We start from the raw sequence: 25,000 nt of genomic DNA on the forward strand, positions 1-25,000 counted from the left end.
GCAAATGAGGTTTAATGTTGATAGATATAAAGTTATGCACTTGGGGGCTAAGAATATGCAAGCACCATACATAATAGGGGGGAGTAGAACTAGGGGGATTCATAGCGGAGAAGGATCTGGGTGTTCTGGTAGATCCTAAGGAGAGAGAGACCACAGCACAGAAACATTTCCCTATGGGAACAATACATGCTTCAAGCTGATGTTGGTGCGAGAATTCTTAGATGGTATTCGGTTTGTGGGTCCCAATGAGCCAACGCGTTTCGCATCAGGCTTCGTCAGGGCCAGAGAGACCGAGCAATACCGATATTTCTCGCTGTAGACGAAGATTAGATGACAGGTAGGGAGAATCACAATCCCTAAAGTTAGATAATGATTATGAGTGTCGAATTTGGTCTATAATAATCTCTCATGTAGGTAGTAGAGAACCCCCATATATCAGTGGCAATTATTCCATCTTGTCCTTAGTGACAAGTTCATCTTCCTGGTTCATAGATCCAGGGGAAACAAGATAGTCAGGCTCATGTGCTATAGCCATTTTATCCTGTGGAAATGCACACATATTACCCTCTGATGCTAACTAGTGAACCTGCAACATGGGCTCTCCTTGCTCCCCCAGGTTGCTCAGCAGTGGTGTATTTAGGTCTTGTGCTGCCCTAGGCCTGACTAAACTTGTGCGCCCCCTAATTTAAATATGACACACCCCTTCCTGTAAAGGACACACCCCTTACTGTTTATGACCCACTTCCTTAATAAACCATGAGTTCTCTGACATGGGAAACAAGGTAAGGGGAGTAAGAAGACAGCGAGGCCTAAATGTACACTCAAAGGTGTCCCCGATACCGGATGAATGACCTTCCACACCCTGTGACACACGAAAGGCTGGGAGGGAATATATATTTTAACAATGCACAATAATTCAAAGAACAGGATAATAGAAAGCAGCAATAAATATGTCAACAAATACATGAAAAAGTTGCAAAATAATATATGAATTTAGTAATTAACAAGGGACCAATGACTGACCCCTAATCCCTATAAGGGGTCCTGACTAAGAGGAAATGTAGAAATAGTGGTCTGATAGCCTCTTTAAAACCCCCTCCCACTGGTCAGTGAGTTGGGGCTCAAATATGGCGTTAGAGTCCCAGAAATCCAGGTGTAGGCACCTAATTGGTGTCATAAGCCAATATAGTTTCTTTAAGTAGTGAGAAGAGGGTATGGCCAGCGGCCTTTCATGGTCACATAGGATGATAACATGTCTCTGCTCTCTATCTGGGGTTTAGCGATACCAGCTGCAGTGACATCCTCCCCACAGCTAGGCAGTTAGGCAGTGACACCATATTTGAAAGTGGCTTTACTATGGACCAGAAAATATCAGCAAATCGTCTCATCCACAGCCAGCTACATGATCTGTGATCTACTCTACAACAACTTCCCTGCCACAAGCCCAGGAACAGTTCCTCTTCAGCAGAGCTCTGGATCTGCTGATATCTGTATATCAAGAGCAACAGAAGCTCAGTTTCTTTGGGGACTATGTCCTCCACAAGTCCATGCTCCTCAAAGCAGTTTTTTTTCTTTTCCCAGACTTCAAAGTTTTACATTACAGCTTCTTCTACTCTCCCTGGTGGTAGGTGGGGTTTTCCTCTAGCCATCTCTGTGGATGCACATAGCCCTGGAAATGTTCAGGCATTTGTCCCTCTCTCCCCTTCCCTCCTTACTGACAGGCAAAGAGGGGAATAACAGCTGTAGCAATGGCAAGTGTCTGAGTGACTGCAGCATGTGTCACTCTGTCAGTAACAGCCTGGTCTGTACAGCTGTAGTCCATGGTGTGCCTTGAACTGGGAGTACATTTTCCACCTTGCACTAGTTCGGAAATTTGAACAGGCAGACTAAAGTTCCAGTACAGATTAGATAACAGAGTAAAATCTTGCGATCTTGATCTAGCTACTTGTTTTTCAAGCATAAAATTGTTGCTTGGACATTTCTCTTTAACACATAGCTGACTATGCGGTTAACAAACCATATGCATGCTATACTGTGTGTACATCCACAGCTTTACAGGAGTGCATTCCTTATATGGAGGCCAGAACCCAGTCATTTGGCAAATTAATGTCACATTGGTATTCTACTTTGCAAGTACATGTGGGCAGCATGGTACAGGAGATGCAGTGCTGCGGGCATGGTACAGGAAAATCTCCTGTACTATGCCCGCAGCACCTGCATCTGCTGCGGGGGAGTTTCGCTTACCTTGAGGCTCCTTCCATTTAAAAATGGCGCCGCCCGGCGCCATTACGTCACCGTGCATGCGCCGCCTGGCGCCTGCCCGGAAATTGCCGAGCGTGTACGGGTATTCCCGAACGGCGGCGGCGCACGCGCAGTGCACATGTCTGGCCGGCCGCGGCCATTTTTTTTTTTTTTTTTAGGTTTTATCGGTAGATCGGGGGGATTTTTACATGCGGGGGTCGGCTTTTTTGCCGCCCCCCACAAAGTGCCGCCCTAGGCCTAGGCCGACAAGCAGTGAGTATGGGGTTGCATGAGTGCGGGTGGCATGGGCAGCTTACACATCTGGAAAGGCACCATCAATGCTGAAAGGTATATCCAAGTTCTAGAACAACATATGCTCCCATGCAGACGTCCTCTCTTTCAGGGAAGACCTTGCATTTTCTAACATGACAATGCCAGACCCACATACTGCATCAATTACAACATCATGGCTGCGTAGAAGAAGGATCCGGGTACTGAAATGGCCAGCCTGCAGTCCAGATCTTTCACACATAGAAAACATTTGGTGCATCATAAAGAGAAAGATGCGACAAAGAAGACCTATGCCAGTTATGCAACTAAAAACCTGTATTAGACAAGAATGGGACAACATTCCTATTCCTAAACTTGGGCAACTTGTCTCCTCAGTCCCCAGACGTTTGCAGACTGTTATAAAATGAAGAGGGAATGGCACACAGTGGTAAACATGGCCTTGTCCCAACTTTTCTGATATGTGTTGATGCCATGAAATTTAAAATCAACTTAATTTTCCATTAAAATGATTTTTCTCAGTTTAAACATTTGATATGTCATCTATGTTGTATTCTGAATAATATTTTGAAATTTCCACATCATTGCATTCTGTTTTTATTCACAATTTGTACAGTGTCCCAACTTTTTTGGAATCGGGTTTGTACTTGTATGAAAAAGCATCCTGTTCTCTTTGTATTGCTTCCTTTGTGTGAAATTCCTGGTGTTCCTGTCAGTCCCTCTGCTATCTTATTAAAAGCTGACCACACTAGGCATGAGAGCAGAGCATGGTTAGTTCTCTAGTTGTGCTGGGAGCTCAGCCTTCTCTTCTCCAATGATCAGACTTGTCCTGCCCCCCCCCCCTCCCACACAGCTATTTACTGGGAAGATAAGTGTAATGCCGATTCTCCTCCCCCAGCTCTTCTGCAGCTGAGAACAGAGGGAATGTGATTATAAAAAAAAAAAAAGGGGGGGAGAAAAGGTATTTGTTTTTTTTTTTTTATCTACATGCAAATGTTTTGCCTTTCATTTCTATTCTAAACTGGTTCACCATCACTTTAAGATGGCCATACATGGATCTAAATTTGGCTGGTTAAGCAGGGACTGACCTCATTTCGATTCATGTATGGACAGGGAAGTTGCACAGAAATTGATCTACCAATCGACTTCTGTACAACCGCCCTGACAGATTATCCCTCCTTATTCTCCCTGCTGTCAGAATACAAAGGCTCAGCAGGGAGGATTCCACCATCCACCTCCAATATGTGGGGGGGGGGGGGGGGGAGGGGTTCTTTATTTTCTTCATGCACTGGTTGAATAAAAATACATGACTTATCTATGGGCTGTTTTACTCCATGTGACAGTGCTGGACTAATCAGCTAATATTTGTTCTGTCACATGGGGAGAAAGCACAGTCCTGTGCAAGCTCGTAGATCACAGAGTGGCTTTTGATGCTCCCGACAGGTGAACAAAGTGGCAGGACAGCAAAGGAAATGTGATTATAGTGGGTTGTTGCTTTGCCCTGTATTGGTAAGCATTGGTTAACTTTAAGGGCCTGTGTAATGGCAGTGCTGTATTTTGGCCTAGGCCAACAAGGCCCAGGCCTAGGGCGGCACTTTGCAGGGGGGGGCAGCAAAGAAACTGCCCCCCCTCCACCTGAGTCTCTTTTGGCCACTGGTTGTTAGAGCCACCTCTCTCATTCCCCCCCTCTCTCTCACCGCCCCTCTCTCTCACTCTCATCCCCCCCTCTCTCTCACGGCCCCTCTCTCTCTCACCCCCATCTCTCTCTCTCTCACCCCTCCTCTCACCCCTCTTTTCTCTCTCTCTCTCTCTCACCCTCCCTCTCTCTCTCACCCCTCCTCTCTCATCCCCCCTCTCAACCCCCTCTATCTGTCTCTCTCTCCCTCTGTCTCTCTCATCCCCCCTTTCTTGCTCTCTCATACTTACTCTCTCTCTCTCTCTCATCCCCCCCTCACCCATCCCCCTCTCTCTCTCTCTCCCTCACCCACCCCCTCTCTCGTGAGATCTCAGGGGTTCATGCTGGGACTTATAGTCCTTCAATTTTGGAGGGAGTCACATCCATTAAAAAAAAGGAGTGGGGGCAAAGTTACAGAGGTGGGGGAGGGGGGGGGGGGCGCTCAATTTTAGTCTTGCCTAGGGCAGCACAAAACCAAAATACACCACTGTGTAATGGGCTTATGTTCACTTCAAGTGAGTTTTGCATTCTCATAGAAGTCTATGGTCAATAGGAAGTCTGCAAGTCCAAATGCACCTGTCAAAGAATGATCTTAGAAGCTCAAACTGACACATGCCCACAGGCCAGAAAAGGAGTTCCAGGAAAAACCTTAATAATAATTTAAAACTCATATATATGCACGCTGTTACAATCGCAAGGGATTTGCAATTGGTTCATCCAGTTGTGTGATTTAGGCATCTCTGCCAGAAAGAACAACCACATCCGGGACCTCCCTACAGACTACACTGCAAATAACCAAGGCAGCCTGCTCCACAACACAACCCAGGCCTATAATTGGAAAATAAAACACTAGCAAAACACTTATGATGTCTACCTTCTGTTTTGTCCTCATGTTAGCAGATCAGAGTGTTATGGCCCGTACACACAATCAGAAAATCGTACAAAAAATACAACTTTCAAAGCAATCGTACAATGATCATTAGTACACAGTTTGACAGACGATCATGACTTTTTATCAGATATTATCAGATTGGACAAAGTGATGGAAAAAATTCAAAGCGTTCTGTGATTGGATGAGGTGGGGCTGCCGATGCAATGATCACCACCTTGTCCAATCAGAGAATGCTTTGCATCTGTTCAAAAAATACAAAGAGTTCTTGAATGGCATCCATATGAAGTGACCGACCTTCTGTGTTCAGTATGCAGCAGGGCAGCTGCTTGGCATGGGACCCGGGGTAGCGGTGTCTATTACACTGATTTCCAGCTTCCACAAGGATCGTACAGGTATAGTACCGTATATGCATAGTTCTATTAGCCCAAAGCTATACAACTATCTATATCCAGAATTTATCTTTAAGGGTTAGATCACACCTGAAATTGCACCAGAACATGGTCCACATTCCTGTGCGATTTAGTGCGCTGTGATTTTCAATGCATTCAATTGAATGGACTAAAATTGCACCAGAAGTAGCGCATGCACTACTTTTAAAAGATGCACCACACCGGATTGCATGGCACAGCGGTTCCTTGTGATCCAGTGCAGGCAAACACACTGGGTTTGCAGCGTGAGTTTGGGGTGTCGTTAGGATTATATTGATACCTGCAGCAGATCACACACAAAGTGGCTGTTGAACGCGGTGTGCACAGAATGTGGCTTTCCCATCTGCATTCTGATGACCTAAAGTACGCTTGACTTGTGTCTAACACAAACAAAAACATGCACTAAAGCCCTGGTTCACACTGTTGTGACCTCTCATGTAACATGCGACTCAGAAAGTTGCCCGACAAGCCAAAACACATTGAATCCAACAGGTACCGCCTTATTTGATATGACTCAAGTCGCTGAGACAAACAAATTCTGTAGTTCCTGCACTATTTTTTCTGCCTCTTCCTTGTGACATGAGTGCCATAGACTGCAATGCTAAAAATCAGAAGTTGCAAGGAAGCCGTTTGTCTAATTGTTGCAAATTCAGAAGGTTTTATAAGTTAAATGTTGTATGCCACACTCTGTATTGTTATGATTTGCCAATGCCTCAAAACATCAGTCACATGAAAGTTGCATTGAAATCCATCAAGTCGCAATGCAAAGTTGCACTGAAAGTCGCATGATGTTGGGGCTCGCAGCGGTGTGAACTGAGCCTAAAATAGAGCAAAGAACTGTAAAACAAACTGAAATGTAGAATTTTTATAGTATGAATCTAGCCCAAATGCTTTGATTGTTTTGAGGATGGAGGAGATTTGAATAACTGCTTAGGAATGAAATGCTATACTTTTACATTTTGGCAACTACAGAAAGTTGAACATTATATAAACAAATAATAAAAATAAAAGAAAACAAATTAAAAAAGGAGGAAGTCCTTCCTTTTTTTTTTTCTTCTTTTTTTTCTTCCCTGCAAAGCACATGCATAATGTGCTAGTATGCATCGCATACTAGCTTATGTGACACCTGCAAAGGAAGCCCATGTTGTCCCCATTAGCAGCCGCATCCATCTTCGCCCGTCTTCCTTCCTGGTCTGCGGATTCCGGCTGTATTACTGGCCGGAGCTGCATGACGTCCCTCCTGCGCATGCGCGCAGGAGCGGCCAGTCATGGCACAGGGCTCTGAAGAAACGACACAGGCAGCCGTTTCTTCAGAGCACATGCGGCGATGACGTCATCGGCTGCATGAAATGTAAATATCTCTTAAACGGTAAAGTTTATGAGATATTTACAGTACTTATAGGTAAGCCTTATTAAAGGCTTACTTATAGGTAAAAGTTAAAAGGTGGGTTTACAACCACTTGCCGACCGCTCACTGTGCTGCTACTGGGGCACAGCGGCTCCCCTGGGTCCAGCGACGGACTCCTAGTGGTCTCGGCGGCGAGCGTGCGCCGCCGGAGGCTCGCTCCCGCTTTGTTTAGACACAGCGGGAGTAGGGCCGGAGGAGGAGAGGCGGCGATATCCCCCTCTCTTCCCCGATTGTCAGGGAAAGTGTGAGAAGATCCGCCTGCTTGTGTAAACAAAGCAGGCGGATCTTCTCTGTGACAGACAGGGAGAGATCACAGGATTCAGCATAGCTGAACCTGCGATCTCTGTCTCTGTCACAGAACCCTCTCCCCCCCCACACACGTCAGCAGAGAACTACTTCACTACTACTGTAATTAAGTACCGAAAGGCGGTATCTGTACTTTCCTAGAGTAGAATTTTTTTCTCCTACTTCCACTTTTACTTCACTACATTTTTTCAATGATTTCAATACTTCTACTCCAATATTTTTTTTTGTGCTGCATAGTTACTCGTTACAATTATAAAAATTACCACTGCCAGAACTGTAGATGGCAGGTTTCATGAAGCTCAAAACATGTGTATTATCAGCGCATACGAAAATAAATGCTACTGTATGTATAAATAAAAGCTGCATTTAAAATAATAAAAAACAATATGATGTTCAAACTTTTGACTTCTTTCTTTAATAACTACATAACACAGTACTTCTACTTCTACTTTCAGTACTTGAGTAGCAAAAATTAAAAAAAAAACTACTTGCAATACTTAAGTACAAAAAAATGTTGAATACTTTAGTACTTCTACTCAAGTCACTTTTTGATCGAGCACTTCCACTTAAGTCACTTTTTGATCGAGCACTTGTACTTTTACTCAAGTATGGGTTTCGAGTACTTTATACAACTCTGCACGTCAGTAAGCATGAGGCATACATTTAACTCCTTGATCACCAACAGTGTTAACCCCTTCCCTGCCAGTGTCATTATTACAGTAACAGTGCATATTTATAGCACTGATTACTGTAATAATGTCACTGGTCCCCGCAAAAGTGTCAAAAATGTCAGTTAGGGGTCCGATCTGTCCGCCACAATGTCACAGTCCCACAAAAAAAAAAAAAAACACACACACAATAAAAATGACAAATATTTCCCATAGTTAGTAAACGCGATCACTTTTGCGCAAACACATCAAAATACACTTTGATGCAATTTTTGTTTACCAAAAATATGTAGCAAAAAACAAGTTGGCCTAAAATGTTAAAAAATTTGATTTTTACATTTTTTTGGGGAATGTCATATAGCAGAATGTGAAAAATATTGTTTTTTTTTTCAAAATTGTCGCTCTTTTTCTCAAAAATGAAAAAAATCGCACAGGTGATCAAATACCACCAAAAGAAAGCTCCATTTGGTGGGGGAAAAAAAAGCACGTAAATTTAATTTGGGTACAGCGTCGCACGACTGCGCAATTGTCCGTTAAATTAACGCAGTGCCGACTCGCCTGTTCAGGAAGGGGGGTAAAATCTTCCGGTCTTAAAGTGGATAAAAATACGCTCATTGAGAATTTTTTTGTCAAAGACATGTAGTTAAATACATTTTGGCCTAAATATATGACAAAAATTGAATATATTGGATATTTTTTAACAGTCAAAGTAGAAAATGTCAATTTTTCGCAAAAAATTTCGCTCTTTTTTTATTAATATCGCAAAAAATCAAAAGCGCAGAGGTGATCAAATACCACCAAAAGAAATCTATGTTTGTGGGAAAAAAAGGACATAAATTATGTTTGGGTACAGCATTGCATGACCCCGCAATTGTCAGTTAAAAGTCGCGCAGTGCCAAGTTAAAAAAAAGTGGCCTGGTCATTGAGCAGCAAAATCTTCCGGGGCTAAAGTGGTTAAAGAGAGAAGAAAGCCGCTCACTGACAAAACTGAACAGAGAAGAATGGTGTGAATGTGGGTTGTATTGCTTTGGATATTTGATGATTTTATAGCAAATGTATTTGTTAGTTAGATTCGGTGTTAAGAAGCTAGGTTCCCCCCATTGATATACAAATAAACCAGTCCTGTTGGTTTCGGCTACGTTCACATCTTGGCGTTGCTATTACAGGCGTTTTTTCAGGCATTTTTTGTGCAGGCGTTTTTAGATTGAATAGAGACCAATGGAAAACGCCTATAATCTGCCCAAAAAGAAGCTCATGTACTTTTTTGAGCGTTGGGCGTTTTGCTCACGGCGTTAAAACACTCAGATGTGAACAGGGGCCATTGAAATGAATAGGATTTGTCTTGTTGGGAGTTTTGAGAGCTGATCCTAGAGCAGAAAAACGCCCCCAAAACGCCCTAAAATGCCTACATGTGAACGGAGCCTTAAGTGGGGTACACTACACACTAGTAGAAAATCTGCCGAAAATTCCCGTCCAAGGTAAAAATCGTACGATTTTCGCCTAGTGTGTACAGCAGCGGATGCCGACATTTTCAACGAAAAAAAATGGAGGGACAAACACCAAAATTTTTTTCGTCCGTTCCCAGACGACCGATTTTTGTTTAATGTGTATGCAGTACGTCCGTGAAAAATCGGATACGAAAGACCGCGCATGATCTGAAGTTGCTGACAACCCGGAAGTCTAGGAACAAATGTGCCAAAAAAAAGAAAAATCCGACGAGAAATTTCGTGAACATTTTTGCACTGTCAACTAAAAACGGTAATGAACGCTGAGAAGACAGAGAAAAATCGGAGGATATTTTGTCCGATTTTCGTCAAGTGTGTACGGCCCTTTGGGAGCTAAACATGTATCAAGAATTATGTGGGGGGAGGTGTTTAGGACTGCTGAAACAAACACGTGTTCAGACAAAGGAGAGTTGTTTTTGGAACACAAAAGGAACAACATGTCTGCTTTAGTCTTGATGAGCAGTTTAGACTCTGAGCAAACTATGAAGGTTCTATCTTGATTCCATCCTTGAGTAACTGTTTCGGATATTTATTGCATACACATTGTACTGTACATGCTTATTTGAAGAGAATTACCTTGTGCATGTTGTAGGCATATTTTTGTAACTATGAACTGTGTGATGTGCAGTGTTGCTCATCTTACTTTAAAAAAAGTAATTAGTTACAGTTACAAATTACTTCTCCCAAAAAGTAATTGAGTTACTGACTCAGTTACCACATTGAAAAAGTAATTAGTTACTCAGAAAAGTAACTGCAACTTTTTTTTACTATTCTATAATGCAATTACGTTCTATAAGATCTTTAATAGTGGTGGCGGTGTGGCACACTGTGGGGGTCTGTGTCCTCCTGACTGTGAGTAACTGTATTTTGTTTTGTTTTTTGGTACCTGCTGCCTGAAATGGTGGTAGCAGTGTGGTGGTGGTGGCGGTGTGGAACACTGGTACTGGGACACTAGAGCAGGGTCCCCATAGATCCCACTTTAGAGCAGGCCAGGGTCATCATCAATCCCCCTTTAGAACAGGCCAGGGTCCCCATAGATCCCCCTTTAGAGCAGGGTCCCCAAAGATCCCCCTTTAGAGCAGGGGGGGGGGTTTAGGAGGACTCTTTTCTAAGGGTGGATCTATGGGGACCCTTCTCTAAAGGGGGATCTATGGGGACCCTGCTCTAAAGGGGGGATCTATGAGGAACCCTTTCTAAGGGGGGATCTATGGGAACCCTTCTCTAAAGGGGGATCTATGGGGACCCTGCGCTAAAGGGGGATTTATGGGGACCCTGCTCTAAAGGGGGATTTATGGGGACCCTGCTCTAAAGGGGGATTTATGAGGACCCTGCTCTAAAGGGGGGATCTATGAGGACCCTGCTCCAAAGGGGGATCTATAGGGCCCCAGGGCCTGTTTTAAAGGGGATCTAGGGGGACCGAGTTCTAAAGGGGAACTATAAGGGACAGATCCCTCTTTAGAACAGGGTCGCCATAGATCCATCTTTAGAGCAGGCCAGCGCCCCCAAAGCTCCCCCATAGATTCCCCTTTAGAGCAGGCCAGGCAGGGTTCCCCATATATCCCACTTTATCATGGTATGGGGGGGAGGGCACAGAGTCTGACTGCAGTGCAGAACATACATGGCATGGGGGGAGGGCACTGTCTCTGACTGCAGCACATACATGATGTATGTGCTGCAGTCAGAGACAGTCCCCATGCCGTGTATGTGCTGGCGCTGCAGCCAGAGACAGTGCCCTCCCCCCCCCCCCCTCGCATGTGAAAGCCACCCCCCAAGCACACACCTGTTGTAAGCACTTGTTGCACGTCCTCCTCCTGTCTGGAAAGCAGCTGCCTCCTCTCCTCTGAATAGCTGAGCCGGCTGTCACACTCACACAGGCAGCTTCATACTTGCAGTCTCTGTCTCTCGCAGGATGAGTGGAGAGCAGAGCTGAGTGCCGGCCGTGGGCGGAGGGAGGATAATAGAGCCTTCCGCCAGAGAAGGCATTCAAGGCAAAGTGCAGGCAGGTGGGCGGGACTTGAGCTGGACGGCGCCCTCAGTCGGCCCAGAAGAACGCGGGCGGAAGGACACGCTGCCGAAATAGAAAAAATAGTCCCAGACACCGGTGTCCGTGTACGGACACATTGCCGATCGATCCCTGACCTTGTCGAGTCTCCTCCTCTTCTCTTTCCTGTACCGCAGACAGCGGTCATAGAGGAGAGGGGGAATTACAATTACATCTACTGCCATCTAGTGGCAGTAGATGTAATTGCAGTAACGCAGCCGAAAGTAGCGGCAACGGCGTTACAGGGAGAGAACGAGTAATCAAATAGATTACTCGTTACCCTCAAAAGTAACTGCGTTAAGTAACGCCGTTTACTTAAACGCAGTTACTTCCATCACTGGTGATGTATATAGAGGAAAGCTAGGCCCCTACAAGAAGTAGAAATGTATACATTGTAATTATTGCCTATGTATGGGATAAGCAGGTGGATTTTTATCAGTTGTGGATATTTTTAACTGATTCATGACAAATGTTCCCATACATGTGTAATAATATCTCTCACCTACAGGTGGTTTGGTGAGTTTTGACGTCGTGTGTAGTGTAAATATGGCTGCCGCATATCCGATTGACCATGTGTTTTTTTTTTTTGAGGGGGGGGGGGGGGAGGGTGCAACCATCGTCTTTCTGGCATCACTTACAACACAACCTGTGAGTGGTCAGCAGGACTATTTACATCCTGTAGGTGGTTTCTGGTCTATGGGACTATAAATAGTCTTTAGCATGGAGGAAGGAGAGGTTAGTTTTGAGAGGTTTTTTTTTGGAGCTGTGAAAGGAAAGCATGCTGCATGCTGTCCTGTTCCAGATATCAAATGCAAGCTGTTTCCAGAGTTACAGTAAGTATTATTTGACCTTTATTTGGGATATTGGGAATAGGAGTGTATGTTTGAGTCTTGTTAAGGTGTATGGTAGCTTTTATGTGTAAGAAGCTTTATGTATCTTGATGTCCAGTAAAGTTTTGTTTTATGCTTTTAATCAAAACTGCTCTTGGTGTGTGTTCATGAAGGGCTCTTTCACACAGCCGTCCATCGGACAGACTCCGTTTATCTCAGCGGGGGATCGATTCGCCGATCGCCCGCTAAACGGGAGGATGACAGCTTTTCTCCACACTGTGTGCGGAGACACAGCTGTCAGTTCCCCATGCATCTCTATGTGGGAATCGGATGGGAACGGACCATCGGTCTGTTCTCATCCGATCCCATCCGACAGATGGATGGAAAATAGGGTTTCCATCCGTCCAGATTTGACGGATCGGATGTCAGGGGACATGTCTCCGCTGACATCCAATGCCCCATAGGGATGCATGGGGGGACCGTTTAGATCCGCCAAAAAAACAGACAGGCGGATCTGAACGAGCCCTTAACGAGGTTGTAAACTCACATTTTTTTTTTGTTCACCCTGCAAGAGAAACACATAATGAGCTAGTATGCATCGTATACTAGCTCATTTTAAAATACTTACCTTAGAACGAGCCCCCGCCGTGCCGCCCGCTTACCTGTATGACGGGTGACATGTCCAGTCGCCCGTCTTCCGGGATTGCAGCACCCGGCCATCTGATTGGCCGGAGCCGCGGTGACGTCACTCCCGCACACGCCTGCGGGAGCCGACAGTCACGGCACGGGACTCTGAAGGAACGGCACGAGCGTCCGTTCCTTCAGAGCGCATGCGCCAGTGATGTCACTGGCTGCATGTAAGGTAAATATCTCCTAAACGGTGCATGTTTAGGAGATATTTACAGTACCTATAGGTAAGCCTTATCATAGGATCACCTATAGGTACAAGTTGTAGAGGAGGGTTTACATCCTCTTAATATTCACTAGATGCTGTGCTCATAAGTTTACATACCCTGGCAAAATTTATGATTTCTTGGCCATTTTTCCGAGAATATGAATGATAACACAAAAACATTTTTCACTCATGGTTAGTGTTTGGCTGAAGCCATTTATTATCAAGCAACATAGTTTACTCTTTTTAAATCATAATCACAATGGAAACTACCCAAATGACCCTGATTAAAAAAAGTTTACATAAAGCAAAAGAATTGTCAAAGGATCTGCTAGAAAATGTAGTTGATTTGTATAAAACAGGAATGGGATAAAAAAAAAAAAAAAAAAAGAGATATCCAAGGAATTGAGAATGCCAATCAGCAGTGTTCAAACTAATCAAGAAGTGAAAAATGAGGGGTTCTTTTGAAACCAAACCACGGTCAGGTAGACCAACCAAAATTTCAGCCACAACTTCCAGGAAAATTGTTTGGGATGCAAAGAAAAACCCACAAATAACTTCAGGTGAAATACAGAACTCTCTGAAAACATGTGGTGTGGCTGTTTTAAGATGAACAATAAGGAGGCACTTGAAGAAAGATGGGCTGCAAGGTCGAGTCGCCAGAAGAAAGCCATTACTACGCAAATGCCACAAAGTATCCCGCTTACAATACGCCAAACAGCACAGAGACAAGCCTCAAACCTTCTGGCACAAAGTCATTTGGAGTGATAAGTCCAAAATTTTGCTTTTTGGCCACAACCATAAACGCTACATTTGGAGAGGAGTAAACAAGGCCAATGATGAAATGTACACCATTCCTACTGTGAAACACGGAGGTGGATCGCTGATGTTTTGGGAATGTGTGAGCTACAAAAAGTCACAGGAAATTTGGTCATTATTGATGGCAAGATGAATCCAGTAGGTTATCAAAAAATACTGGAGGAAAATTTGCATTCATCAGCCTGGAAGCTGCGCATGGGACGTTCTTGGACATTCCAACATGACAATGATCCTAAACACAAGGCCAAGTCGACCTGTCATTGGCTACAGCAGAATAAAGTGAAGGTTTTGGAGTGACCATCTCCGTCTCCTGACCTAAATATCATTGAGCCACTCTGGGGAGATCTCAAAACGTGCAATTCATGCAAGATTGCACCAGAATTTACAGGAACTGGAGGCTTTGTGCCAGGAAGAATGGGCAGCTTTACCATCTGAGAAGATAAAGAGCCTCATCCACAAATACCACAAAGGAGTTCAAGCTGGGCAATGCACGGTATTAAGAACTGGGGTATGTAAACTTTTGATCAGGGTAATTTGAGTAGTTTGTTGTCATTATGATTTAAAAAGAGTAAACACAGTTGATTGATAATAAATGGCTTCAGCCAAACACTAACCATGAGTGAAGGAAAAGTTTGTGTTATTCATACTCTCTGAAAAATGGCCAAGAAATCTAATTCTGCCAGGGTATGTAAACTTATGAGCACAACTGTATTTCATTGGCTGTCCAGTATACCTTCATTATATAATTTTGTTGTTCCCACATTTGATACACGTGGTCACACCCTGTCCTCAGGCCAAACTAGTTTTCATTTACAAAGCTCTCTATTCTTGTGCACAGTGGAGTTGCTGCAAAGTGGGATAATCCACATCAGCCCAGCACAGTAATACATAAAGTCGGCTGTCACATAACTACAAAACGGTGACGGCGAGGTGAAATAGGTTATAATAACAGGTGTATAGGGATTAAAGAAAAAGTGAAAGCACTGGTCTCTGGCTTTCAGTTCCTTACCAGAAAAAGCAAACAGGATCAGAACATACAAACCACAACTATGTACTGGATTAATGTATTCAGTAGGTTGACAAGCTGGGCTGTTCCTAACTGCAAATGTGGGCTGTGCAATAAAAACCAGAGGAAAAAAAAAGTAGGCATTGCCCATAGAAATAAAGCAAGTTTATCTTGTTCTGTGTGGTAAAAGAAACAAGGAATTGGATTAGCTGAGGTTAGCAAAAGCTCAACTTTAGCTCCATTTTGCATAAATTAGCCAACAAAAAGCCAAATTGAGAAGCAGGCCAGCTATTCGTTTTTGCCTGGTGAGGAAAGTCAAGGGTCTGTGAGCAGGCTAGAATATGTAGGTTCTTAACCGCTGGAGAGCCCTTTGCTGACCAAGCCAGGCCTCGACAGCTGGAGAGCCCCTCGCTGACCAAGCCAGGCCTCGACAGCTGGAGAGCCCCTCGCTGACCAAGCCAGGCCTCGACAGCTGGAGAGCCCCTCGCTGACCAAGCCAGGCCTCAACAGCTGGAGAGCCCCTTGCTGACCAAGCCAGGCCTCAAGAGCTGGAGAGCCCCTTGCTGACCAAGCCAGGCCTCAAAAGCTGGAGAGACCCTTGCTGACCAAGCCAGGCCTCAAAAGCTGGAGAGACCCTTGCTGACCAAGCCAGGCCTCAACAGCTGGAGAGCCCCTCGCTGACCAAGCCAGGCCTCAACAGCTGGAGAGCCCCTCGCTGACCAAGCCAGGCCTCAACAGCTGGAGAGCCCCTCGCTGACCAAGCCAGGCCTCAACAGCTGGAGAGCCCCTTGCTGACCAAGCCAGGCCTCAACAGCTGGAGAGCCCCTTGCTGACCAAGCCAGGCCTCAAGAGCTGGAGAGCCCCTTGCTGACCAAGCCAGGCCTCGACAGCTGGAGAGCCCCTTGCTGACCAAGCCAGGCCTCGACAGCTGGAGAGCCCCTTGCTGACCAAGCCAGGCCTCGACAGCTGGAGAGCCCCTTGCTGACCAAGCCAGGCCTCGACAGCTGGAGAGCCCCTTGCTGACCAAGCCAGGCCTCAAAAGCTGGAGAGACCCTTGCTGACCAAGCCAGGCCTCAACAGCTGGAGAGCCCCTCGCTGACCAAGCCAGGCCTCAACAGCTGGAGAGCCCCTCGCTGACCAAGCCAGGCCTCAACAGCTAGAGAGCCCCTTGCTGACCAAGCCAGGCCTCAACAGCTGGAGAGCCCCTTGCTGACCAAGCCAGGCCTCAACAGCTGGAGAGCTCCTTGCTGACCAAGCCAGGCCTCAACAGCTGGAGAGCCCCTTGCTGACCAAGCCAGGCCTCAAGAGCTGGAGAGCCCCTTGCTGACCAAGCCAGGCCTCAAGAGCTGGAGAGCCCCTTGCTGACCAAGCCAGGCCTCAAGAGCTGGAGAGCCCCTTGCTGACCAAGCCAGGCCTCAAGAGCTGGAGAGCCCCTTGCTGACCAAGCCAGGCCTCAAGAGCTGGAGAGCCCCTTGCTGACCAAGCCAGGCCTCGACAGCTGGAGAGCCCCTTGCTGACCAAGCCAGGCCTCGACAGCTGGAGAGCCCCTTGCTGACCAAGCCAGGCCTCGACAGCTGGAGAGCCCCTTGCTGACCAAGCCAGGCCTCGACAGCTGGAGAGCCCCTTGCTGACCAAGCCAGGCCTCGACAGCTGGAGAGCCCCTTGCTGACCAAGCCAGGCCTCGACAGCTGGAGAGCCCCTTGCTGACCAAGCCAGGCCTCGACAGCTGGAGAGCCCCTTGCTGACCAAGCCAGGCCTCAACAGCTGGAGAGCCCCTTGCTGACCAAGCCAGGCCTCAACAGCTGGAGAACCCCCGTCGCTGACCAAGCCAGGCCTTAAAGATCAGCCAATACATACATTAGCAGTGCACTGTGATAAACCCTAGTAATCCATCAGATTTCATTGCTTGGTCTGCACTAAGTTCAGTACAACTGCATAAACTTCAAAAGCCGAAATAGAGTTGCTGTTGCAATTGTATATCGCTGTTCCATTCTATTAATTATGTTTTTCCAGTTTTTGATTGCCAATCAATGAAGTATGGCTGTAGGCCATAGCAACCAACTTCATTTGGCATCTGCAACATGGATAATGAAAGCTGCTTTAGGATTGGTTGGCATCAGTAAATTGAATCGAATAGTTTGATAAATATGCATGTGCATTGAAATGCGGCCACTATCAGCCTGTCATTGATTTGTATAAACTTCCTGGATGGCAACTGTTCCCATAAGCCTGTGATTCTTGCTGCAGAATCACAGGTTGTATGTTTGTAACCATGCATCTGAATGTAGCCTTAAGCAAGCCATACACGGTGGGAATTTCTTTCGCTTGAGAAATTCGCTTAATTTCCCCATCAACAGACAGTATTGACAGGGGAATTCCTCCTGCCGACAGTGATTATAAGCCGCTAGCAATAATTGCATGCAAGATCAGGCAAGCTGGTTGTAACCAAGTTTATCGATCAACTTGGTACATTCAGCCTGCCCATACATGAACTGGCTGACATTCAAACCATCTATGGCTGGCCTTAGGGGCTGATTTACTAAAGGAGTTGAGAATCTAAATACATTGTGTAAATAGTCACTTCAATTATTCAATCATGTGAAAAACAAATTCAGTTTTCTTTGAATACCCAATCATATACAGATGAAATAAGTAAACAGGAGCTTTTCACATGATTGGATAAGGCTATCGGCAAAACACACTGGGTGGTCCCCCCCTAAGTTGGCCACACACAGATTTTTTTTTTGCTTTTTGTTCAGCCTGCAGGTTGAATGCAAAAAAAAATAAATAAATAAAATCTAATAGATTAATCCATTTATTTGAAGTTCGGATGGAAGAGTATCTGGCTATGGCAATTTTAGAATACCTGATAAAATATCCGATTGGACACAGCCACTGTTTGGCTGACAATCAAAGTCTTCATCAGGAACAAGCCAAAATGCACAGTGTATCGTCAGCTTTAGTGCACATGTCTATGATCCTTAAAGTAGAATAGGCAAAACTTTTTTTTTTTTCTTTTTGGATAGACCAAGGGAGGGTTATAATTGCTGTCAGAATTATTTTCGTTATCTGTGTCCCATTTCGGAGACTTCCCTTCATTTCCTATCCCATAGCCAAACAAGAAGAGAAAGGAAATCTCTGCAAATTAAGGGAATCCCTTGGAAACCCCAGGTCACCAGAACTAGTGTCCCCATTGGAAGATTTCTCCTCAAGGGGGCATGGCCAAGCATGGCACATAAGCAGCCACTTCTTCACAGAGCTCCCGACCTACATCTTGAATTGATCTGGTTTCATTGTAAATTCCCTGTTTTGACTCCCAAGCAATCCAGGATACCTGTAGCAGCTGCCAGAACAACAAAGGAGAAGGTCCGCGGCGGGATCAGCAACATGGCGCTGCAAAGGCTCTTCCACAGCGTGCTCGTGGTGTAGAGAAGAACAGGCAGGGTGTAAGTAAACCACCTTAAACCTCTAAAGATCAGCCTGGGGATCCTCCTAAAGACATGCAATACTATGCACAGAGGCTTACAGAGCTGTCTGAACGAGCAATTAGAGACTGACAATACTACAGACGCACTCAATACAGGGAAGATTTCTTCTCTATTACTTTTTTGGGGACAACCCAAAATTTGGGATTTTCCCTTTCAATGATAATGGTAAACAGGATAAATAGAGAGTCTAAGAGCCGGTTCACACTGAGGCGATCCGACTTGAGGGACTTAGAAAAAGGGTCCTGTACTACTTTGGGGCGACCTGGGAGCGACTTGCATAGACTTCCATTATGTGAAGTCCCTGCAAGTCGCTCCGAGGTCGCCCCAAAGTAGTACAAGACCCTTTTTCTAAGTCGGAGCGACTTGTGTCGCTCCTATTAGAACGGGTCCTGTGCTAATCAATGGCGAGCGACCGACCACGACTTGTCAGGCTGACAAGTCGCCTGACAAGTCGCGCTAGTCTGAATGGGGTCTGAAACTCCCTAACTGGGGCACCAACAGCAGTAAAAACTGACAGGGGTTCTAATCCTTCTCTACGCTATCCAAAACAAAAAAAACACTTAAGGGCCGCAACATGTCCATATAATGCGGCAGAGCGGCCCTTAAGCGCAAAATCACATACCTGTACGTGATTCCCCTCTTCGGCTCTGGGGCACGTGCGTGCCACCGGAGCCCCGTGATTGGACACAGCGGGAGCGACGGACAAACCTGGCGATCGTTTGGAGAGAGGCAGAACGACGTTCTGCTAGTAAGGAACACAGATCCTGTGTTTCTGCTAAGGAGGAACACTAATCTGTCTTTCTTTAGTTAAACCACCCCCCACATGGTAAGAAAGCACTCCCAGGGAACACAATTAACCCTTTAATCACCCCCTGATGTTAGCCCCTTCCCTGCCAGTGTCATTAGTAGTATTGGTGTCACTGGTCCCCAAAAAAAGACCGACAATTTTGAAAAAGAAACAATCTTTTTACTTTCTGCTATAAAACACATCCAATAAAAAAACAAAAATGTAAAAAGTCTAATTTCTTCATCAATTTAGGCCAATATGTATTCTGCTATGTTTTTTCAATAAGCGTTTATTGGTTTGCGCAAAAGTTATCGTGTCTACAAAGTCAGATTTGTCTTCAGCAATGTCGCTAAAAAAAAAAAAAAAAAACGCTGATCGCCGCCATTACTAGTAAAAACAATTAAAAAAATATAAGAAGCCTATAAATCTATCCCATAGTTTGGTTTGTGCAAAAGTTACAGCGTCTACAATCAATATACGCTTATTGGGATTTTTCACCAAAAACCATGTAGCAGAATCGCAAAAAATGGCCTGGTCAGGAAGGGGGTAAAACCTTCCGGAGCTGAAGAGGTTAAAGCAGATCTTCACAGCATCTGAGCACCACAAACCAAAAACACTATTTAATTTTTAATATTCAAAGCAAACTCCCCCATCTATCTATGCCTCTAGACTTTATTACTTTGGGAAATCACTGTGAAAAACATCCCTTAAGGCTAAGTTCACATCTAGGCGTTTTGGGGCGTTTTTGGGGAGATTTTCTGCTCTAGGATCAGCTCAAAAAACGCCCAACAAGACAAATTCTATTCATTTCAATGGCCCCTGTTCACATCTGAGCGTTTTGACGTTTTAAGCAAAACGCCCAATGCTCAAAAAAGTACGTGAGCTTCTTTTTGGGCAGATTACAGGCATTTTTATTTTTTTCCATTGGTTACTAGTCAACCTAAAAACACCTGCACAAAAAACGCTTGTAAAACGCCTGAAAAAAAGCCCATAAAAATGCCTGAAAAAAGGCCAAGGTGTGAACGTAGCCTTAGCAGTTAGGCTACGTTCACATCTTGGCGTTGCTATTACAGGCGTTTTTATGGGCGTTTTTTGTGCAGGCGTTTTTAGATTTAATAGAGACCAATGGAAACCGCCTGTAATCTGCCCAAAAAGAAGCTCATGTACTTTTTTGAGCGTTGGGCGTTTTGCTCACAGCGTCAAAACACTCAGATGTGAACAGGGGTCATTGGAATGAATAGGATTTGTCTTGTTGGGCGTTTTGAGAGCTGATCCTTAGAGCAGAAAAACGCCCCCAAAACGCCTACATGTGAACGGAGCCTTACGGCTGTGGCCATCTTGAGTAAGGCTCCATTCACATTTGAGTGTTACTTTTTCGGGCTTTTTGGGCATTTTTCAGGCTTTTTTTGCAAGTGTTTGGAGGCAGGCATTGACATCTAACAAAAACGCTTGTAATCTGCCAAAAAAGAAGCTCATGTATTTTTTTGAGCTTCAGGCGACAAAACTCTCATATGCGAACAGGGGCCATTGAAATGAATGGGATTTTGCTTGTTGGGCGTATTGAGACTTCAGAGATGAGCATTTTCAGAGCTGAAAAATGCTCAGGTGTGAACAGGGCCTAAGGGCAAATGATTTATGTAGTATTTACTTCCTGGAATACATCTGCCCTTAGCTCAAGTATGCATGCAGGAGAGAGTGTGTGCTTAGCTGAGAACCCCCCACACCACCATCCCACCCCATCCCCTCCCCCTGAAGACTCTTGGGATGACAATTTGCCTAGGCAAGAAATCAGGAAATAACTTGAGAAATGTAAAAAAAAAAAAAAGTTTAAACACAAGTAAATGCGATATCTATTCCTATCTATTTTTTTAATGCTCACTCCATTCCCCCATCAACACAATTAATAGCGCCGCTTTAATTTCTATCCATCTATGGACAGGCTGGTTGTACTGAAGTCGATCCACTGACCGTGGTGATGGGGGAATGGAGCAATGGTCTTTCCTTAAACCTGTGGTTTTAGGCTCGGTTCACATTAGTGCGATGACAGACATCGCATGTGATTCGGAGCGCACTGATCTGAAAATCACATGCGATGTCTGTGCGATACGACAGATGTATGGCTGAATTTGCACCCGATTCGGCACAAACACGCACAGGACCCTTTTTTGGGTCCGCACCAGAATTGGATCGCATGGTGGTTCACACTTATGCAATCCGATTCCTGTCCAAATGTCAATTCGCACTGCGATATGTGAACTGATTTGGGGGGGGTGTCGTTAACTTGGAATTGACACCCCCAGCGATTTGCTGTGTGAACTGCCTGCGCTGGGAATGCGATGCGGAAACCCGCAGTAGATTCGCAGGGTTCCCGCATCGCATAAGTGTGAACCGGGACTTAGGAAAAGGAGAACGTAAGGCTTGCTTAAAGAGGTTATATACAGTAACCCCCATTATGCAGCGGTTCACTTTTCCCGGTATATTGCGTTTTTTTCTGTAATGTTATTTTACTAATTAAATCATTGTTAATTAAATATTTTTGTGTTTTCCATTGCTCTTGCTCTGTCTCAGTATCTTTTATGTGTTTTTGGCCTCTCTCACACGGAGCGGACCGTATTTTGATCCTCTCTGGCAGTTTTTTTTTTTATGGACACGGGTGACACTTGTGTCACCCGGTCCGTATGTCCGCATATCACCCCATCCGTTTGCGGATGATAAACGGACATAATGCATGTCTATGGGATTGCGGATGACACCGCTGACATCCGATTTTGCGTCCTTTCCGTTTTTAAAACAGAAGAAAAATAGGGTTCTGTTCCGTTCCAAAAAACGGAACAGAACTGAAAGGACAAAAATCGGATGTCAGCGGATGGTCATCCGCTGACATCCACAATCCCGTTGACATGCATTAGGTCCGTATATCACCCGCAAACGGATGGGGTGATATACGGACATATGGAACGCCCGTGTGAAAGAGGCCTAAGTCCCCATTCACACTAGCGCGACATGTCAGGCGACTTGGTTGCCTGACAAGTCGCGGTGGGTCGCCTGCCATAGATTAGCACAGGACCCGTTCTAATAGGAGCGACACAAGTCACTCCGACTTAGAAAAAGGGTCCTGTACTACTTTGGGGCAACCTGGAGGCGACTTGCATTGACTTCAATTATATGAAGTCCGTGCATGTCGCCCCAGCGAGTCGTGTCGCCCCTGTGTGAATGAGCTCTAAATCAGTTTCTGTTGTTTTAAAAGTGTGTTTAAAGATCTTAAAATGCTTTTAGGCTCCATGTACACGGGACGTTGTTAAAAGTCCCTTTGAATGCTGGAATTTTTAGGATGTTTGAAACGTCCGTTCAGTCCCGTTTGTACCCGCGTTTAGATGGCGTTTGCGTTTAGAACCGTTCCTAGAGGTCAAAAAAATGATTCCCCTTTAAAATGGAAAAACGCGAACGCTAAAAACGTGGGTCATCGCGTTAGGTCGGTTCGGTTTTTGCGCTTGAAACGCCGGGAAACACACGTTCGAACGCAAATAATTGCGTTCTAAAAAACATCCCTGAACGCAACTGCCTGCAAATGACTGTAAACGACCCTGTGTACATGGACAGATAAGATAACATGGAGCTGCGTTCAGGGGGCTTCTGAAAAAAACGCCCAACTGCTCCTAAACGGCCATTTCCAGCGTCCCGTGTACATGGAGCCTTAATGCCCCATACACACGTGCAGATTATCTGCAGGCTTTTGTCTGCAGACTTACCAAAACCATATAATAGGAGGTCAAACCTAAACATTTTCAATTTGTATGCAATCCGGCAGGCCCTTGCACTACATAGAAAAGGTAAGTCTGCAGACAAAAGTCTGCAGATAATCTGCACGTGTGTATGGGGCATTAAAAGTACAGTGACTGTTATAAAACATGCCTACAGTGTATTTAAATAGGGGGTTTCTATTTCGTGAATTTTCACTTTTCGCGGGTGTGTCCGGAACGTAACCCCTGCGATGGAGGGGGGTTTACTGTACTGCTTCCCAGCTCCCTGTCAACCACCCTCTGAAAAGCGATCCACTGCAGAGAGCTGTTCAGAGGGGGAGCAAGAGTTGCCACCAACCTACGCAAGCCTCAACAGTGTCCTTATGTTGTAAAAAAGCAAACTTGAAAAAATAAAAATGAAAATTAGAAAACAAATCATTAATTATGATCCACGCTAAAAATATTTTGTTGTTACAAGACAACTTCAAAAACGTTTGCTTGTAAAAAAAATCCCTGCATTAAACCTCCCAGGATTACGCTCTATTAACGCATTATTACTACAGAGGGTGGGAAGTCATTACGCTCAAGGGATAGAAATGTGTCAGTTTACAGTTTAAAATATTTAAAGCTGCCACACACAGGAGGAATCAGCGACACAAACAATGTAACATTAATACAACACAAAACGTCCATCTGCCTTGGTGCACTTACCGCCGTGGGAGTTTACGGTAACAAAAAAAAAATCCACCCTACGGAAATATAGAAAAACAAGAACAGCTGGAATTCCGTTTGGAGACCACAAAATTGCGAAAAAAAAGAAACCCCGGGAATCAATATCTGTTCCAGCAGCCCAAGCCAACGTCCTGATCAAGAAGAAGCCAGCAAGGCTATTTGAAGGCAATCACTTGGTTTGGGAGTCCTGAAGTGCAGACATCAAACATGTCAGGAGGAGGAGAAGGGATCACCAGCTTGCAGGAATAGAAAGAATCTGAACTGACAGATTTGAGAAGAGTTTTCTTTTCCTCCAGGAACAGGGGGTCTACTTTCCACTGCTGAATCACAATGTGTTCCTCCTTTTCCTGTAAGCTCACCCGCCTCTCTCTCCCCTGCTCTTTCCTTTCCACCAGCTCAGCCCCTACTGATCAGAGGTCCAGCTCAGGTAGCTGCAGGAGGAGGAGTGCTGGGAGGTCACATGGCGAGCTGGGAAACAGGTAGAAGCTGTTCAAAGGGCCAGAGGCAGGTGCAGCATGGAATGTAAGCATTCCTCAATCACCCTCCCTCTGCTTCCACTTCAGAGCCAAGTTCCTGACTTACAACACAGCGATCAGACGTAAACTTTCCGCAGATTCGCCAGAGGCCAAATATATACGCAGATCAATTTATAACGGGCTAAAGAAAGGCGCGCAATACTCTGCACAGCTGCTTGGGAGCTCATTTATTAACCACTTCTGGACCGGAAGATTTTCCCCCTTAGGGCTCTTTCACACTTAAGCCCCGTACCCACGTACTGATCGTCGGCCGAACGATCGGCCGTCTTTTTGTCCAGGGCTGCAGAAGACTGCAGAAGACTGCACACAAATTTTGTCGGCCAACAACAGCCGACTGCAGAAGTGATGTCATGTGATGGTTAACTTTCCTTGTCTTTTTTCTTCTCTGAGCATGCCCAGTCTTGCTAATCTGCTGTCTGTCGGCCGAAATCTATACTGACTGGCGAACAATCGGCCGTTCTGGTGTTGGCCAACAAAAATTTTAATGCTTGCACGACAGATTCTGTTCGGCCGAAAATGCGCTGTCGGCTGTCGGAAGCATCATACTAACAAGCCGACAATCGGCCGTTCTGGTGTTGGCCAACAAAAATTTTAATGCTTGCACGACAGATTCTATTCGGCCGAAAATGCGCTGTCGGCTGTCGGAAACATCATACTAACAAGCCTACAATCGGCCGATCGGTCGTCGGCCGAATATTTACGGCCGACAATCGGTACG

The 25,000-nt window shown here is 45.2% G+C and overlaps 1 protein-coding gene across 1 annotated transcript in view; it reads right to left on the reverse strand.

The window, feature by feature from the left end:
* Nucleotides 1-24,010, reverse strand: part of PRRG2 (proline rich and Gla domain 2) — a 113,549-nt gene extending 89,539 nt beyond the window's left edge. Inside the window, exon 1 of the mRNA XM_082273734.1 lies at nucleotides 23,726-24,010. The gene's annotated coding sequence lies outside the window, so the exon portion shown is untranslated. The remainder of the gene's footprint in view (nucleotides 1-23,725) is intronic.
* Nucleotides 24,011-25,000: the final 990 nt, after the last annotated feature.

Source organism: Pelophylax lessonae, assembly GCF_965119305.1.
Source record: "Pelophylax lessonae genome assembly, chromosome: 12".
In the NCBI taxonomy this organism is placed as follows: domain Eukaryota; kingdom Metazoa; phylum Chordata; class Amphibia; order Anura; family Ranidae; genus Pelophylax; species Pelophylax lessonae.